This window comes from Podarcis gaigeae (genome assembly GCF_964106915.1).
Source record: "Podarcis gaigeae genome assembly, chromosome: 10".
Lineage (NCBI taxonomy): Eukaryota > Metazoa > Chordata > Lepidosauria > Squamata > Lacertidae > Podarcis > Podarcis gaigeae.
The window spans coordinates 7,283,916-7,302,146 of record NC_139686.1 but is presented as its reverse complement, the minus strand read 5'-3'; the positions used below and the strand labels follow the sequence as shown (position 1 = coordinate 7,302,146).

The 18,231-nt window shown below is 49.1% G+C and overlaps 1 protein-coding gene across 1 annotated transcript in view; it reads right to left on the bottom strand.

Annotated features, from left to right (window-relative positions):
- The window catches only part of PLXNA4 (plexin A4), a 612,201-nt gene extending 596,615 nt beyond the window's left edge, over positions 1 to 15,586 (bottom strand). Inside the window, exon 1 of the mRNA XM_083699819.1 lies at positions 15,425 to 15,586. The gene's annotated coding sequence lies outside the window, so the exon portion shown is untranslated. The remainder of the gene's footprint in view (positions 1 to 15,424) is intronic.
- Positions 15,587 to 18,231: the final 2,645 nt, after the last annotated feature.

The window sequence follows — 18,231 nt, the reverse complement described above, 5'->3', positions numbered from 1 at the left end:
CGAAGCCAGGCTCAGAGCTGCTAACAACAATAAAATAGTACAACATTCTAAAATCATTTCATTATAAAATTAATTCAAATCAAATTAATGGCAACCATTGGGCCAGAGTTCTATGAAGATTGCCATAGGAGGGAGTCAGGCTGTGCCTTGGCCAAAGGCCTGGTGGAACAGCTCTGTCTTGCAGGCCCTGTGGAAAGATGTCAAGTCCTGCAGGGCCCTAGTCTCTTGTGACAGAGCATTCTACCAGATCAGGACCACAGACGAAAAAGCCCTGGGTCTAGTTGAGGCAAGCCTAACCTCTCTGTGGCCTGGGACCTTCAAGATGTTTTTGTTTGAAGACCCTAAATTCCTCTGTGGGACATACCAGGAGAGGCGGTCCCGTAGGTACGAGGGTCCTAAGCCATATAGGGCTTTAAAGATTTAAACCAGCACCTTAAACCTGATCCTGTACTCCACCAGGAGCCAGTGCAGCTGGCATAGCACTGGGTGAATGTGATCTCGTCTCGCAGCGAAGACCCCGTAAGGAGTCTTGCCGTGGCATTCTGCACCCGCTGGAGATTCTGGGTCAGTCTCAAGGGCAGCCCCACGTAGAGTGAGTTACAATAATCCAGTCTGGAGGTGACCGTCACGTGGATCACAGTGGCTAGGTCAGGGCAAGAGAGGTAAGGAGCCAACTGTTTGGCTTGGTGAAGATGAAAAAATGCCACCTTTGTTATAGCTGCAATCTGCGCCTCCATGGAAATGGAGGTGTCGAAGATTACACCCAAACTCTTAACTCTTAACAGGATAGGGCTGTTATGCTTGAATCCTGCTCGAGGTGCCTGGTTGTTCACTGTGAGAACAGGATGCTGGACCAGATAGGCCATCGGCCTGATCCAGCAGGCTATTATTATGTTCTCATGACACTTCTTGAAATGAAAAGGGCTTTTGCCCCTCTCACCCCAACAGATGCCTGAAAACTGAAAGAGGAGGAGCTCAGTGGCTCACACAAAGGAAGCATCCCACGAGTTTGGTGCCACCATCAAAAAGGCCCCATGCAACAGCATGCATCTTATCATCTACCTCATCTCACAAGACGATAGGATAGAGCTCATTGGGATGAAATCCAGATAGGGAAGGTGAAGGATATAAAGCTTCTGTGTGTCTGATCATATATCCCTCAGGGTCAGCTGGGTACCACTGCAAGGAATGATGTGTGAGACATGAGGAAATTGCAGCTAGTTATCACCAGCAATTAATGAAGCACCAGGCGAGAGTGAGAGACAGTTCCTGTGACCCTCACTCAGCATCTGACCAACTCTGTCAACATACACACAAAAATTAATGAGGCAACACATTAATTAGCACTTGTCTACTACACAGTCAAGATTCAGAGGTGGTTCTCCTAGGCTTATTATCTTAAAATAGTAACCAAAGAAGCCAGAAATGAGAGATTCCAGGCACATCTACTTGCTGATCAATGCTGGATTTTCAAAGGTAGTTATGTTTATCAACAGAACTGTGAATAGGTAAAGAGAGCCCTGACTGTTAGGTCCAGTTGTGGCTGACTCTGGAGTTGCAATGCTCGTCTCGCTTTATTGGCCGAGGGAGCCGGTGTATAGGTTCAGGGTCATGTGGCCAGCATGACTAAGCCACTTCTGGCGAACCAGAGCAGCGCACGGAAACACCATTTACCTTCCTGCCGCAGCAGTTCCTATTTATCTACTTGCACTGGCGTGCTTTCAGACTGCTAGGTTGGCAGGAGCTGGGACAGAGCAATGAGAGCTCACCCTGTCGCGGGGATTCAAACTTCCAACCTTCTGATCGGCAAGCCCAAGAGTCTCAGTGGTTTAGACCACTGCGCCACCCGCATCCCTAACATATCCCCAACATTCCCACAAATACTAGGCTAGATGGACCAACAGTCTGACCTGGGATAAAGCATGTTCCCCCATTCCTGCTTGAGATCTGCCTTGATCATAGCTGCTCAGCACCCAGACTGACCATTTTCACAGGCAGCACTTGAATCAGTTTCCTCTGAATTTTCTCCACCTGGAAACCACACGATAAAAACTACATCAGCCACAATGTGGCTTTGATTTTGAATGGACTCTCTTCTGCTTCCCACCCCATAATAATAATAATAACCTCTGCCAGTGACTCATTTCGAGCCAAAAAAGCATCACTTGAAAAAGCGCTTGGAAGCTATCGTCCGGTGTTGCGCTTCCTAGGGTGTCGATCTTGTTGGAAGAGGTGGGGCTTTCTTCTGAGTCAATGTCCTTATCTCTCTGTCTTCTGTGCCCTTCTCTTTCTGATCAGGGAAACCTACATGCTGACATAGGACCAGTGCTGGATTTACATATAAGCTAAATAAGCTACAGCTTAGTAGCCACTCTCTTTGGGGCCCCCAAAAAATTGAAAGGGGGGGGGGAACTGGATGTACATTTCCAAAATATAAGATAAAAAACAAATAAAATAAAAGCTACATACAGCAACAGTGTTTTGTGTTGTGTAGGCTCCTATGATATAAGTCATGGGCCCCGCCTGCTAGCCTGCTCCCTAAAATATCACTGGTTTGCTCGCTTCTATATATAGGGTGCCTACATTCTGCATGGACTTTTCAATTATTACTTTGATAGAAGACATATTTTGTTATGTGCAAATGGCTTTAGATACCGAATAGGTCCATAAATTACCATATAGCATATATTCAACACAAAAACCAGCGACAATTTGTTGTTGGCAAAGGACAGCTCGACATATAAAGGGTCCCATTACCTTCAGTAGCTTAGGGCCTCATCAAACCTAAATCCAGCCCTGCATAGGACGCTGCTGCCTTATACCCACCAAGTCAGGCCCAGTGGTCCATAATAATAATAATTTATTATTTATACCCCACCAATTTGGCTGGGTTTTCCCAGCCACTCTGGGCAGCTTCCAACAATATATTAAAATACAATAGTCCGTCAAACATTAAAAGCTTCCCTAAACAGGGCTGCCTGTTTTAGATGTCTTCTAAAAGTTTGTTAGTTGTTCTTCTCTTTGACATCTGGTGGGAGAGTGTTCCACAGGACGAGTGCCACCACCGAGAAGGCCCTCTGCCTGGTTCCCTGTAACTTGGCTTCTCGCAGCAAGGGAACCACCCACAACTTTTTTGGCCTACAACTCCCATGATCCCTAGCTAGCAGGACCAGTGGTCAGGGACGATGGGAATTGTAGTCTCAAAACATCTGGAGGGCCGAGGTTGAGGAAGCCTGAGCCAAAGTATAGCTTCAGCTATAGATAAATGCACACCTATGATGCCTGGGCTGCAAGTAAATCTAGACAAGTAACTGCGGCACAAGCAATTTCATTTGCCCAGTTCCTATGTCACAGTAAACCATAGTTTAATATGAACAAGCAGCACGTTGGCTTGCACAGCCCTAAAGTTTCTATAGCACTCCTCTCCCATTCCTACATGCTGTAGATGAAGCAAGCCAGAGTCTGGCTTTTCATGCCAATATAGTCAAGTTTGCAGTTTAAGAAACCATGAGTGATAAGCCAAGAATAAACTCAGTTAGCACTTGGGGTTGATTTCTCTGGAGAGAAACAAGCCACAGATTCCGGTTTGGATGACACGACAAGCCAGCTCCTACCCTAGCTTTGCCCACAACATTGCAGGAGGAAGAACAGGGGAGGGATGCCACAGGAACTCTTGAGCAGAGTGAAGCATCATGCTGCGTTTTCACATCAAACCATGATTTGTTTCAAACTATGGCTTACTAATGCAATGTACGAACCCAGCTACAGACTGCTTATATACATGTTAGTCATTTGTTGCCTAATGCAGTGTTTTTCAACCACTGTTCCGCGGCACACTAGTGTGCCGCGAGATGTTGCCTGGTGTGCCGTGGGAAAAATTGAAAAATTTGAAAGATTTAAAAATAAATTATTTTATAATTTTTCATATTTCTGTTTACTTACTATTTCATAATAAAGTAATTATAAAATACTTTCTTTGTGTTTATTTGATTCCTATTCAAGAGAATTACTTTATATATAATCAATATAGGCACAGAGTTAAATTTTTTAACATTTTCTAATGGTGGTGTGCCTCGTGATTTTTTTCATGAAACAAGTGTGCCTTTGCCCAAAAAAGGTTGAAAAACACTGGCCTAATGCATTAGGGATAAGAATTGCAAAGCTTCATAGCCTGGTCGCCTTCAGGGTGATACCAACTCACCAAAGGCGATCAGGCTTGTGGCTATTTACATGCCTGCAAAAGCAGATACTGTCCTGAAACGAAAATTCTTCCAGTGCACCCACCCTAAGAATGCTGGGTCCCGACACACAAACACACAATAGATTCGGCCAAAATTTCATCCAAATTTCAGGTGACTGTGAAAGCCAAGGAAGAAAGGTAGTCTTCCTTTAATCAGATTCCTTTCCCCTTATTTTAAAAGGCACCCGTCTCCCAAGCTGGGTGGGGGAGTTAAATCATGGAATTATATATTTATGCATTTAATCTGCGCTTATAAAACAAAAATAAAAAAACCAATTCGCACATAGCACATCTGTTGCGCCGTTTGAAGCTCAGCTCCTTATTAACCGTGCTTCTTACAAGAGCTTTTTAGATTGGGGGGTGGGGAATAGATGAAAAACCCTCTAGACAATTAAAATTACCCAAGTAATGCTCTGATCCCTGAAACCTTAAGTCTGTGGCTCATGGCGGGGGGAGGCGTTTGAGGAAGGAGAAGGAACTAATCTCATACGAAGAGGCGCACACACTGTAATTATACCAGGAGAACAGGCAAGCCAGTCCATTTCTCCACTGGTCTTTCGATTACAGCTCTGATTGCCTTTCACGTGAAATAAGGACAGCAGATAAAGGAAGCCCCGGAAGCTTGCTTTTATGCTTTCAAAAAATATTTGCCGAAAGCCAGGGCCCAAGTGAAATAAATCCTTCCTTTGGAGACAGTTGATTCTCCTGCAAACAATATTCCCCTCTCTTCCTTTAGCATGACAGGCAAAGAGAACAGTGACAGCTGTTCCCTTGCCACACAGATTTCAAAGGATTTCAACGGCTGGGGTTTCTCCCCTGCTCAGCTACCTGTAAAATATGTCATTCTCTTCCTCAAGATCCTCGACTTAGCAGGAGAGGTGAGGGACAAAAATGCAGCGTGTTTCTCCTGCCACTGAGACGTTACGGTAGGCACACGCCACAGACCGCATATGCGAGTGAGTGGAGGCAGCGGAAGATTTTGCCTAATGCGGGCTGAGATGTGACCACAGAATCACAAAATCAAAGACTCATAGAGCTGGAAGGGACCCGAGGGTCATCTAGTCCAACCCCCTACAATGCAGGAATTATCAGCTAAAGCATCCATGACAGATGGCCATCCAACCTCTGCTTACAAAATTCCAAGGAACGAGAGTCCGCAAACTCCCGAGGGAGATCATTCCGCTGTCAAACAGCTCTTACTGTCAGAAAGTTCTTCCATTAGAATCTCCTTTGCTTGTAACTTGAAGCCATTGGTTGGGGTCCTACCCTCCAGAGCAGCAGAAAACAAGCTTGCTCCATTTTTCATGTGACAGCCCTTTAGATATCGGAAGATGGCTCTCAGATCTGAGGAACGGCTAAGGGAGCTGGGCATGTTTAGCCTGGAGAAGAGGAGGTTAAGGGGTGATATGATAGCCACGTTCAAATATATAAAAGGATGTCACATAGAGGAGGGAGAAAGGTTGTTTTCTGCTGCTCCAGAGAAGCGGACACGGAGCAATGGCTCCAAACTACAAGAAAGAAGATTCCACCTAAACATTAGGAAGAACTTCCTGACATTAAGAGCTGTTCGACAGTGGAATTTGCTGCCAAGGAGTGTGGTGGAGTCTCCTTCTTTGGAGGTCTTTACAACCATATGTCAGGAGTGCTCTGATGGTGTTTCCTGCTTGGCAGGGGGTTGGACTCGATGGCCCTTGTGGTCTCTTCCAACTCTATGATTCTATGATTCTATCTCCTTTCAGTCTCCTCTTTTCCAGGCTAAGCCTACCCAGCTCCTTCAACCGTTCCTCATCAGGCTGGCTTTCCAGACCCTGGGTCATCTTGGTTGCCCTCCTCTGCACACGTTCCAAATTGACACAGACACGCAGAGCTCTGGTTCACACACACACACACACACCAAAGTGGTGAAGCTGCAAACTGCTGCTCAGTCATGAAGCTCCCCGGGTGGCCTGGTCCCAGCAGAGTGTCTTGGCCCTAACCCACCTCACAGGGTTGTTCTGAGGATAAAATGGGGAGGTGAACAGAGTGCGCCCCCTTGAGTTCCTTGAAGGAATGGCAGAATATAAACACAATGTATAGATCAAAACTATTCAGTCTGTTCTAAAGTAGGGCATGCAACACATCTTTTAAATTAATTTTTTTAAAGCTTATAGAAGAGGGGGAAGAATAGATGTCCTTTTTGGAGTACACCAGTATATACAACTAGAGATATATGGAAGTGAAGCGAGGACTGAAGATCTGAGAATCACAGAATTGTGGAATTGTAGAGTTAAAGGGACCAGAACAGTCATCTAGCCCACCTCCCGGCAATGCACGAATCACAACTAAGTTACTGTGATTTTTTTAAATGCAAAATGCTAGGGGAAGGATGCATTTTTAAGTGGTGGAACTGAACCCCTTCTCCCCTCTGCTACAACCCTTTCCCTCCAACCACTCCCCCCTGTTTTTTGGAAGATCTTTGCCAGCAAATCTGTGCCAGGGGGTTGGCTGGAATTGTGGGATGTGAAACACAGGAGCAGTCAAGTACAACATTCCTAGAGTGAACATGTTTACACATGGGGAGGAATGTTTGTCCAGCCAGCAGGTAAACTTCCTGTTTCCTTCTGGGCTGGGAAACACTTCCTCTGCATGTGACTAGAGGTGGGTGTGGCCTCACCTGTGCAGGTAACAACAAAAGCACAGGGCAGGGCAGCCACCTCTCTCTTTTTTGACTACATGCATCGAAGAAGCAACATCTGCTTAGCCAAAGATGCTCTCTTTTCTTCCAGCCAAGAGAGGACAAAGGGACTGTCTCCTTATGAGATAGTTTCCAGGTGCATGTTACTTTTCTAAGCTAAGTCTGCCTTCTGGGATCTGATTGTGAACAGAATGATATGTGAGTAAACTCTTTTTATACTTTTATAGAAGACTGTGTCATGTCTTATCTTTTATGAGGGAATAAGGGGAAAAATAAGGGACACGGGTGGCGCTGTGGGTTAAACCACGGAGCCTAGGACTTGCCGATCAGAAGGTTGGTGGTTCGAATCCCCGTGAGTGAGCTCCTGTTGCTCGGTGCCTGCTCCTGCCAGTTCGAAAGCATGTCACAGTGCAAGTAGATAAATAGGTACCGGTCCAGTGGGAAGGTAAACGATGTTTCCGTGTGCTGCTCTGGTTAGCCAGAAGCAGCTTAGTCATGCTGGCCACACGACCCAGAAGCTGTACGCCGGCTCCCTCAGCCAATAAAGCAAGATGAGCGCCGCAACCCCAGAGTCAGCCACGACTGGACCTAATGGTCAGGGGGGGCCCTTAACCTTTACCTTTAAGGGGGAAATACCAGAACAGTTATTATAGAGGCTTTAGCGAGCCTGAGCAAATGCATCCGCTGTGAGTTTAAGAAGGTGAATGTTACTCTGCTAAATTGTGAACTTGTTAAAACAAGTTGGAAAAGGATATAATCAGACAATATATCCTCTCCTGCATCCCTGAACATTCCCACAGGAAGAAGGGAAAGGCCATAGCTCAGTGCTAGAGCATCCAGCTTGCATGCAGAAAGTTGCATGTTCAATCCCTCGTATCTCCAGGTTGGGCTGGCAGCGGCTCCTGCCTGACACCTGGGATAGCTGCTGCCAGTCAGGGTGGACAGTCTTGAGCAAGATGGGCCAATAGTCTGACTCGGTATAAGCCAGCTTCCTGTGTCCCTATGCAACGGTTCCATGATGCACTCCACATGCTCCCACACCACGAACACACATTGCCTTCAGATGTAGCTAAATAGCAGCTAACCCTGCTACAAGGCTTTAGCAAGCTTTCCATTTGTTTATCTGGAAGGAACTCATCTGCTGTTGCTGGAGCATTACATTTCCATCAAAAGCATGTGCCTCTCCGCGTTTAGATCACTTTCCCGTGTCTACATAATTTAGGGGCATACGCCTAGAGGGGAAAGAAGGGGGGCGGGGGACGTTAACAGCCAGGTTTTAGTTGTAGCTCTAGACACACATCAACACAACCCGGGATTCCAACACTGCTGGAAGGCAGAGAAAAGGGATAAGCTTGAAGTGGGAGGCGGAGGGGAAGAGGGGTACTCTTCTGATATATAGGTAAAGGTAAAGCGCACGGAAACGCTGTTTACCTTCCTGCTGGAGTGGTACCTATTTATCTACTTGCACTTTGACGTGCTTTCAAAGTGCTAGGTTGGCAGGAGCAGGGACCGAGCAACGGGAGCACACCCTGTCGTGGGGATTCGAACCACCAACCTTCTGATCGGCAAGTCCTAGGCTCTGTGGTTTAACCAACAGCGCCATCCGCATCCCAAATTGCTCCCTACTTTCCTCATATAAGCAAATGACTGGCATTTGGAAGTATCAAGGAAAAACCAAGGTGCTGCATTTAAGACTCTCTTGGGGAGGGTGAGCAAGCCTGCTTCCTGCCCCTAATGCATCACTCACCAATGACGTTTCTGCAAGATTGTACCCGGGTGTGTGATGTGCTTGCAAAGGACATCTGAACAATGGGCCCCCAGAGATGCAGTGCACCCAGCCAAGAGCCCTTACAATGCAGGATAGTGGCAGGCATTCCAGTCGGTAGAGCCTGAGACTCACAATGCCTCGATCATGGGTTCGAGCCCCTAGTTTATGCTGGGTATATATCAGAAGATGGGACGCGGGTAGCGCTGTGGATTAAACCACAGAGTCTAGGACTTGCCAATCAGAAGGTCAGCGGTTCGAATCCCCGCAATGACGGGGTGAGCTCCCATTGCCCGGTCCCTGCTCCTGCCCACCTAGCAGTTCGAAAGCACGTCAAAGTGCAAGTAGATAAATAGGTACCGCTCCGGCGGGAAGGTAAACAGCGTTTTCGTGCGCTGCTCTGGTTCGCCAGAAGCGGCTTAGTCATGCTGGCCACATGACCCGGAAGCTGCATGCCGGCTCCCTCGGCCAATAAAGAGAGATGAGTGCCCCAACCCCAGAGTCGGCCACGACTGGACCTAATGGTCAGGGGTCCCTTTACCTTTAGGGAGCAATTTGGTGGGCACATTAGTGGAGTGGGTGCAAAGTTGCCCCTTGCTCTTGGGGAGCCCAGCCCTGAATCAAGCTTGCTCCTTGCATAGTTGCATCCTGGGAACTGGGATAAATGGATGGATGGATGGATGGATGGATAAAAAGATGCACCCAGGGCGTATCTTCTATGAAACTCATGCAGGGCCCCTAATCCTGGATTGGCCCCAGAAGCACATTTAAAATGTTGGGGTCTAGTAGATCCAATTTGAGGGGCACGACTCATATTAATTAATTGTTTTGTTGTATATATTTCAACAATCCCGAAGTTTGGCAGTCAGTAGCACAGTCGTTCTAAGTGTGTGGCGATCTGTCGTGGAACAACCCCATTGAAGAAGATGATGCGGTCCTCTTATCATAAACAAAAATTGGCCTAAAAAGATTGATAAGAGAATTCTCAGTGTGTTGCCAGAGAGAACACCTGGTCGTAAATTATCAGGAAACCTAAGTTATGGTTTTCTCCAGGCCCAACAGTTGGCTTATGGACAATCAGCCAATTGAACAGGTCAAAGCTTTCAAATATTTGGGCCTTAACTTCCAGTCCACGGGGTCATGGGGAGCACACCAAAAATGTGCAAAAGAAAAAGCATGCCAAAGTGCCAAGACTTTGACTCGCTTTTTCCATACAAAGGGTGGCAAACAGATACCATCAGCCCTAGAAGTCTTCCAAGCTAGCAAAACACAAAATACAGGGCTCAGATTTGGATGGGTAACCACCTTAGCACTTTGGAAGCTGAGAGGGGTGACCCAAACATCATTGCTGGTTGCAAAGGGACCCCCATGACACATCAAGCTTCAAGGTTTCCAAAAAATGTAGGTCCGCCACTAGGCACACCTCTAGTACAACAAACACAGTCTGGCAGCTGGGGCTCGGGTGGTATAAAGGGAAGGCCTGAAGACTGCCAAGGCAACAAAAGTGGGATACAGGATCCCCACTGCTCACTGCACATAAAGTGGTTGTGCAAGCTCACACCCACCCCATCAGATTCCTGCCGGTAATGCAAGGAATGCCAGTGTCAGAAACTGACAGCTGGCTTTGCCCTGTAGAGTCCTATAAGTGTGGCACTTCAAATTTCCTTGCAGATGTAATGTGCTTATACAGGGGGTGGAAACCCTGAAACATTGCATACAATGGACTCTGTTGGGGACAGAGGCTGAACCTGCTCCTTGACCTCTGGTGACCTAAGCCATTGAGGAACAAGCTTGTCTCTCCTCGTTCTGGGTTCTGTTGCTTGGTCACTCTCCGGTGTGACAGAGCCAAGTCTGAAGGTTAGGTTGAGAGGCATTGATTTATGTCTCTGCAGGGATATGAAACCAGATCTTCCTCATCTAAGTCCAAGATAGCAACCATGAGCCCAGTTGGATCCCCAGAGGTTGTTGTACTACAACTCCCATCATCCCTGGCTGCTAGCTAAGCTGGCTGGGGGTGATGGATGTTGTAGTACAACAGCATCCGGGGACCCACGGATGAAGAACGCCACACTAGGCCTCGTTGTCTATCACCTGGGGCAAAATGAAAATAGCCTTTTTCATTCACATGCAGTTAGGTAAAGGGACCCCTGACCTTTAGGTCCAGTCGTGACCGACTCTGGGGTTGCGACGCTCATCTCGAATTATTGGCCAAGGGAGCCGGCGTTTGCCCACAGACAGCTTCCGGGTCACGTGGCCAGCATGACCAAGCTGCTTCTGGCGAACCAGAGCAGTGCACAGAAACGCTGTTTACCTTCCCGCCAGAGTGGTACCTATTTATCTACTTGCACTTTGCTGTGCCTTCGAACTGCTAGGTTAGCAGGAGCAGGGACCGAGCAACGGGAGCTCACCCCGTCGCGGGGATTCGAACCGCCGACCTTCTGATCAGCAAGTCCTAGGCTCTGTGGTTTAACCCACAGCGCCACCCGCGTCCCATTCACATGCAGTTAATAAGAGTCTAAATATCTTTTCGAGGGCTGTAATCGTGCACATGGTCAAACTGCTTAAAATCCCATTGCTTTCTACAGGGTTGAAGGAGTCCAGCTGTGCACAGGATCACAGCCAAGGGGGTGGCAGGCCTTTGTCACCTCCAAACTCTGAATGGCCTCCTTTACCTTCAAGCCATGGAAATTGCATATGACCAAAATCCCATTGTTTTGTATGGGATTCAAAGAGCTTAACTCTACGCAGAATGCTAAGCTTGCCAGCTGCAGACTGATAGAGGTTCGGCACCTCCAAGAATAGAACAAGCATAGGAAGTCTACCAAGTTCTGCTGCTTCTCAGCACTTGATGGAGAGAGTTAGACCTCTTGGGTTCTCAACCCAAGCCCAGGTGCCATCTTGGGGAATCTGTGCTTGGAAACCCAGCCGAGGGCTACCTGGGCCTGACCAAATCCAGAGAAGTTTGGAAGACACATTACACAGCATTCAGGGTTGCTAGATGATTAATGTCAGTGGAACAGGGACCACTGATCAATGCAAACAGGCTTTGCTTAGCTATGACCATAACACACCAAAGTATCTCCAGAATAAATTATGTCTGTGAGGGGGTTTTTCAGGGCGGGGGTGGAGCTTATCATTTTGCCTTTAGAGTGAGAACATAAATGCACACTGGAAAAAAGTACATAAATGTTTATACCATGTAATTAACTAGAGCACATTGCAATCAAAGTTAAGTCTCATTGACTTCAATGAGAAAGTTAAATACATTTTTTTAAAAATCCATTTAAAGCAACGAGAATTTGAAATGCAAGCTGGGTCGTTCTCGTAGTATATGGCACCATGTATCATTTTCATGTTTTCCCAATGGTAATAATTCCTATAGAGTAGCCAGGCAACCATGCTTTGACCCTGAAACTCTCCCCCAACCATAGGAACCAACTCCTAGGGGTTGAGGTTCCTTTGCCCCCACCAATAAAATATTTGAGGGGGTCACCCCCCAAAAAAGAAAAAGTTGATGGACGTTGCTATTCAAATGGTATGGATGAGCCCCGTCATGTGATCAGTTATGTGGGGTGGGGCTTCCCTGCCCCTCCCAATATTTTATTCAAGCTGGCACCCTTGCCCCCAACCCTGCCATTCCAACATGTGCCCGGGTTGATTATGGCCATTCGCTGGCAAGGAGAAAAGCACTCATCATATGCTCGGTGGCACCTGCTTTCAGCTAGCTATAAATCACCTGTTCCTAAACTGTGCTTTGGCATTGAATGAGCCCTCTCTCAAATGAAGTCCTTGATTTTCAGGATATATTGAGAAAATATGACAATAGAGAAACATGCAAGCTGTAAACACACTGTCTTCTCTTCCTGATGATGAATTATTAGTCAGATGAAAGATGGAGATACAGGATGTGGAGATGGATAGAGAGGCAGAAAATGGTCCGGCGCGATACAGCATTATAGCTCAACTTGTCTTCATGTACTAAGCCATAAGCTCACTGAGAGGCCTTCAGCAAATCATTCAACACAACGTTTTTTATTATTATTATTCTGTAAAGAAACCCCCCTGGAGAGATTCGCAAGACACCAAAGAAACATCAGCCTCTCTTTCTGCCTCCAAACCCCTCCTCAAAAGTCAGCCCCCAACGAAATCTGTGGCTTAACCCTTTAATCCTCCTCTGCAACTGAAACAAAGCTGAAATAGGTGTCCCCAGATCTGGTTAACTTCGTCTCCCTTTCCAACTTTCCCTTTGCAGTCTCCCTCACTTTCAAAAATTTATACTGCAGCCTCCTTGGGGCAGGGACCTGGCTTTGTCATATTATTATTATTATTATTATTATTATTATTATTATTAATTATGTTTCCCTGGAAAAAAGGCCGTATGCACTGCTCACACCTTATGAACAAGCACAGAATCAACTGTAATACAATGGAATGCCGGATCACTTTGGACTTCGCAGGAAGAGAGTTAAAGGAAGAGCAGGAAATCAAACTTCTATTACGCAGATCATCCTTGACAATTCCAACATGCAGCCTGCATTGCACTGTGACATTCTGGTCCCCAGCTACTCCCAACATGGATTGCTTTTTAAACAAAAAAAAAAAACCCCTCAAAAAACGGGCTACCCATATTTCCACCTCCTCCTGCTGCTTTCTCTGCATCTCACCTCTCCATCTGTAAAATGGGCACATCAGCGTCCTGCATCATAGGGTTGCTAGGACAATGACTGAGAGAGCACCATAGGTAGGGCATGAATGATTTGAGGAGGAGATTGATAAATGGGCATTGGCCAACAGCCCCTTTCCCTCTTCCAAACCCCACCGCCTAAAAGCTGATGGTCTCCCATGTGTGATGTTGCAGCCCGAACCGAAAAAGAACCCCGCAGGACCTCAGAGGCTGACCCGTTTCTAATGCCGGGAGCTTGGCCGACGAAAGCCTACAAACCTCAAACGCCTGAGCTCTGCTGAGAGTCACTTAGCACGGGCAACACATGAGTGTGTGCAGCCACGGCCACCTAAACCCAGAGCCTGTCAAACTTTCAGATTTTAAACTGTGGCACCCACCCTACGCTTTAATTCCAGAACAAGAGATAGAAAGGGTCGGCGCTGTCTGAGAACACCAGCCTGGGAGCCTTCCTGTGGCTATTCCGGGGTCAGCGGTGTCCGCACCTGTCCGAAGGCAGTTCTGCTTATTCCCGGGGCACGACATTTGCCGGGTTGAGCCAGGGATGGTGCAAAAGAAACCCCAGGATCGAACCGCTGGCACACGTGGAGCTTCGTCCACGCTCCCTGCACTGATACCAGCTTTTGAGGGGGGTCAGAAACCCAGGAAAACAATATCTCTAGGCAAACCAAACCCATACACCTGCTGCCAAAAGGTGAGTATGGGAGATTGGTGGAGAGACAAGCGCCTTTCCTTTCTCTCCCCTAGAAAAGTTCATTCCCTGAAATAGACAAGATAGCATAGGGCGGAAAGAGAAAGAAGATGTAACATTTGCAAAGTCCGCTCGTCTCTTAGGGGGCCTGAGCGATGCCAGCGAAAAGGCACCAAGCCGCCTGGCACCGGCTTCTGCCAAGGCAGCTGAGGAGGGATGGGTGTCGGAAGTTGGGAAGGGGTTTGGGGAGGCTGGAGAGAGCTCTTCGCACCTCTAAATGATCCAAGGCCCATAAGGAGAAAGCTATGGACGGTGTCCACTGAAAGGTGGGAGAAGGAGGGGCGGAAAAACCTAGCAATTTGGAGCAAACGCACGCACATTTTTCGCAAGGTGCCCACAGCCTCGGTTCTGCTTTCCTTGAACACCTGCCTGCCATCCTCAGCGAAACTTGTCTGCTTAGAAGATCGGGGGTGGGCTTGGGTGGTTGGTGGCGGCGGAAGGGGGCTTGTTCAATAGTTGTCTTACACACAGACTGGCACAAAGTCCTCGCAAGCCAGACGCCAACCTCAGTGTGACACGTCTTAACGCGCGAGCGCTGCTGATACCCAAGAGCATTTTCCTCTCTCTCTCTCTCTCTCCATCTCCCTCCAATATAAAGGCAACCCTCGTATAGTTCATTCATTCTGAAGCCAAACTCGCTGAGCTCCGTGGATAACCCACGCTGGTTTTTCGCACGTTTTTAACCCCAGTCTTCCTTTGGAGAGCAGTCCAGGAGGGCTGTTCCACACAGTCGACTCTCCCCTCCTTCCTTTCCTTTTAAGTTCGGCTCAGCACCTCTGCCACCCCCATCCAGGCGCAGGAGGCGAGGGCAGGGTGTGTAAGGAAGGCGAAAAAGACTTCGCCTTCTTTTCTCCCCCCCCCCTCCCCATCGCCCCATTCCACAGACAGGATCGTTCTTCCACCCCATCACCGCCCTATCAGGGCAGGTGCATGGGCTCTGGCCGACCCAAACGCCCTGGCGCGAAGGAAGGGGGCGATTTCGGGGGCGGGGGGGGGGCGGGATGGGAGATGGGGAGTTCCGTTACCTGGAAAGGCTGGTGATGATATCCCCCCCCCCACCTCCCCGCCGTCCTCCTTGCTTCTCTCCTCCCCACACACGTTTGCTCAGCACAGGCGCCGCATTGACACTGCAGATGGTGTCTCGGTGTGTGTGTGTGTGTAATAAATATATATCACATACATTGTGAGTGTGTGTGTGTGTGCCTTCCTTTCTCTCCATCCCTTGCATGCATTGCATCCATGCATTTATTTTCCCAGAAAAGGAGCCTTAAAAAAAAAGCAGATTAAAAAAAATTAATACTGTATGCCTTTACCTCTGCACTGGTCCAGCGGGCGCTTTTCCTCTCCCGCTCCCTGTCCAAGGTATTTGCAACACCTCCTCCAGGAATCAGCCAGCAGGTGGAGAGGAATCGGCTACTGGGCTTGCAACAAACACCCTCCTCCAAATATATGTGTGTATTTTAAAAGCAAAAAAAAAAAAAAAGGTGGAGGGACCAGCTTCTTCTTCTTTTCCTTCTTCCGTGCCCCCCTCCCCGCCCGACCCGGCGGCTCGCTCCCAGCCGGCCACGGGGCTGGATCCCGCGGCGCCCCCGGGTGCCCGTCTCACTCTGGCATCTCCGCAGCGCCTGGCTCGGCTTCTCCGCCTCCGCCTCCTCCTCCGTGCCCGCCCGAGAGAGGAGCGCCCACTGCGGCGACTGCCTCTGCCACCGCCGCCACCGCAGCCGCTGCCTCCTCCGGAAAGCTCCCGCTCCGCTCGGCTCGCCTGCTTCCCTCCTCGCCCGGGAGGCGGCGGATCCTCGGCTGCAGCCCGGCGCTCAGAGCTCCACCCTGCATGCACGAGACCCGGCGGGCTTGCAGGTTTTCCTTTGCACAAGAAAGAAAAAAACACCCCACGCTGACAAAAATAAAGAGATTTCTCTTTCAAGGGAAAAATCCCTGCTTAGCAACGAACCGGCCACTCGCCCCGTTGGCAAAGCGCATCAAAGGGCGCGCGGAGGCTGCGGCTGCGACTTCCCTTGCAAAGGGAGCTCCCGGCGGAGTCTCGGGCTGGCTGCTGCTGCTGCTGCTTCGCCGCCGCCCCCCTCCGGGCTCATGGCTTTTCTGCAACCGCCCTGGGGGGTGTTTTTTGGGTGGTGCTGGGGGGTCAGGAAGAGGCAACGGGGGGGGGGGGAGGTGCCGGTCCAGGCGGGCGAGCGAGCGAGCGGCGGCAGAGGCTGCAGGAAAGGTCCAAGGGGTTTCTGCTGCTGGTGGGTGCTTGGCTTGCGCGCCTCTCCGCCGGCCAGCTGGGCGGAAAGTTTGCCGGAGCTGCGGGAGGCGCTGCAGCCGCTGTCTGTTGGCGAGGAGGCGCCGGGCGCTGCGGCGGGTCTCGCTGCTTCTGCCGCGGCCGCTGCCGCCTCTTCGCCACTGAGGCTCTGGCGCTGGCGCTGCGTCCTCGCGCGCTCGCTTCCTACTCACTACTGACATCTAGGATCTCCAAGCTGATTGGGCTAATTGCGCGAGCTCGTTGCCAGCTACGGCCGGGAGGCGGGGGGTGCTGGGGTGGGTGGGGGTGAGGGTGGGGGCTTGGGGAGAGGGAGAAGATCTTCCAGCCAGCAAAAGCTGGCGACGCACATGCTGTTGCCGAATGCGCGCTGGTGGCTGGATCGTCGACTGGGTCCCCCAAAGGTCATCCAGCCGGACCCTCTCCGACGCAGGGGTCGCAGCTGAAGAAGCCCTGGCACTCCGGCAGGGAAGGGGGCACTCAAGCTCTGCTTGAGATGGATGGAGAAGCCACCCCCTTGCGAAGGGGGTTCGTTCCGCGGCGGAGTGGTTCTTGTTCTGTAACACTCGCACAAAAAGTCGTCGATGGGTTTTCCATTGAGTCATGACAGCTCTTTGGAAGCTCTAGGTTCAGGCGCAGTGTACATCTGAATGGCAGCGGCTGAGGCAAAGAAAGCGCAGATCTTCCCTTCGCCACGTGTGGGTCCTTTGGAAACATTGGCTTGCCCCTCCTTGGAAACAGAATTCCGAAAGGGGTGGATCCGCAGTCCGATCCAGCAGCATTGTCTTATGAATTAAAAAGTGTGCTTTTTCTAATTCAACTGGTAGGGGAATATGCAAACTTTTGAGCCACACCGGAGTCTTCTTCACATGGGGGGGGGGCATGCTTCCTGATGAAGAGTTCTGTGAAACCTGAAAGCTCTCCTCCACCCTCATATAGATTGGACCAAGAAGTGCTGCTTCTGTAATCTGCTATCTGGTAGATGCCTCTGAACAGCTCCTCCAAGGCCAACTTTTAGGTGGAGACTTTTGGTTTTGGACTTTACAGATCAACCCTGTAAGCCCAACTCAGTAGCTGAGTACAGTACAGTGGACACTCGGGTTGCGAACGTGATCCATGCGAAAAGTATGTTCGCAACCCGCAGTGTTTGCAATCCGCAGTGGGTTGCAATTCGGCACTTCTGCGCATGCGTAAAGCGCGATTTAGCGCTTCTGCACATGCACAAGCACCGAAACCCAGAAGTAACCAGTTCCAGTACTTCCAGGTTAGGCGCGGTGCGCAACCTGAAATCACACAACCCGAGGCATCTGTAACCCCAGGTGTAACTGTATAAGTAAATGATACATAGAACCAATAGGGTTTCTTCTGATAACCTGGTAAATTAGGGAGACGCCAAAGTGGACATACTTTGCCTTGATTTCACCAAGGCTTTCGACAAGGTCACCTAAATCCATGGGTGAAGGTGGCATAACTATGATCTTGGGTGGCATGCAGTAAGGGCTCAGTCCTTCCAAACTGAGTTGAACCTCCAAGCGTTTGGGTGTGACATATACATGCAAACAAGCAAACTGCCCTGCTTATGGGCTTCTCAGCAGCATCCAGCTGGCCATAGGAAACAAAGGGTGCCCTTTGGAGGGCTTTTCTAACATCGTTAAATAAGATGAGTGGCCCCCCTGGATAGGAGACCATCTCAGAGCCCTGTACACTGGCGTAAGGCAAGGCATAAATGCCATGCATCAAATCATAGCACATGTGGCCATTCCCTTAGTGGAGAACTGATGGCGCTTTTCTTTTCTTTTTTGGAAGCAACTTAAACAAATAAAGATTTTCTTGTGTAACAAAAAAAAGTACCTGTAACTT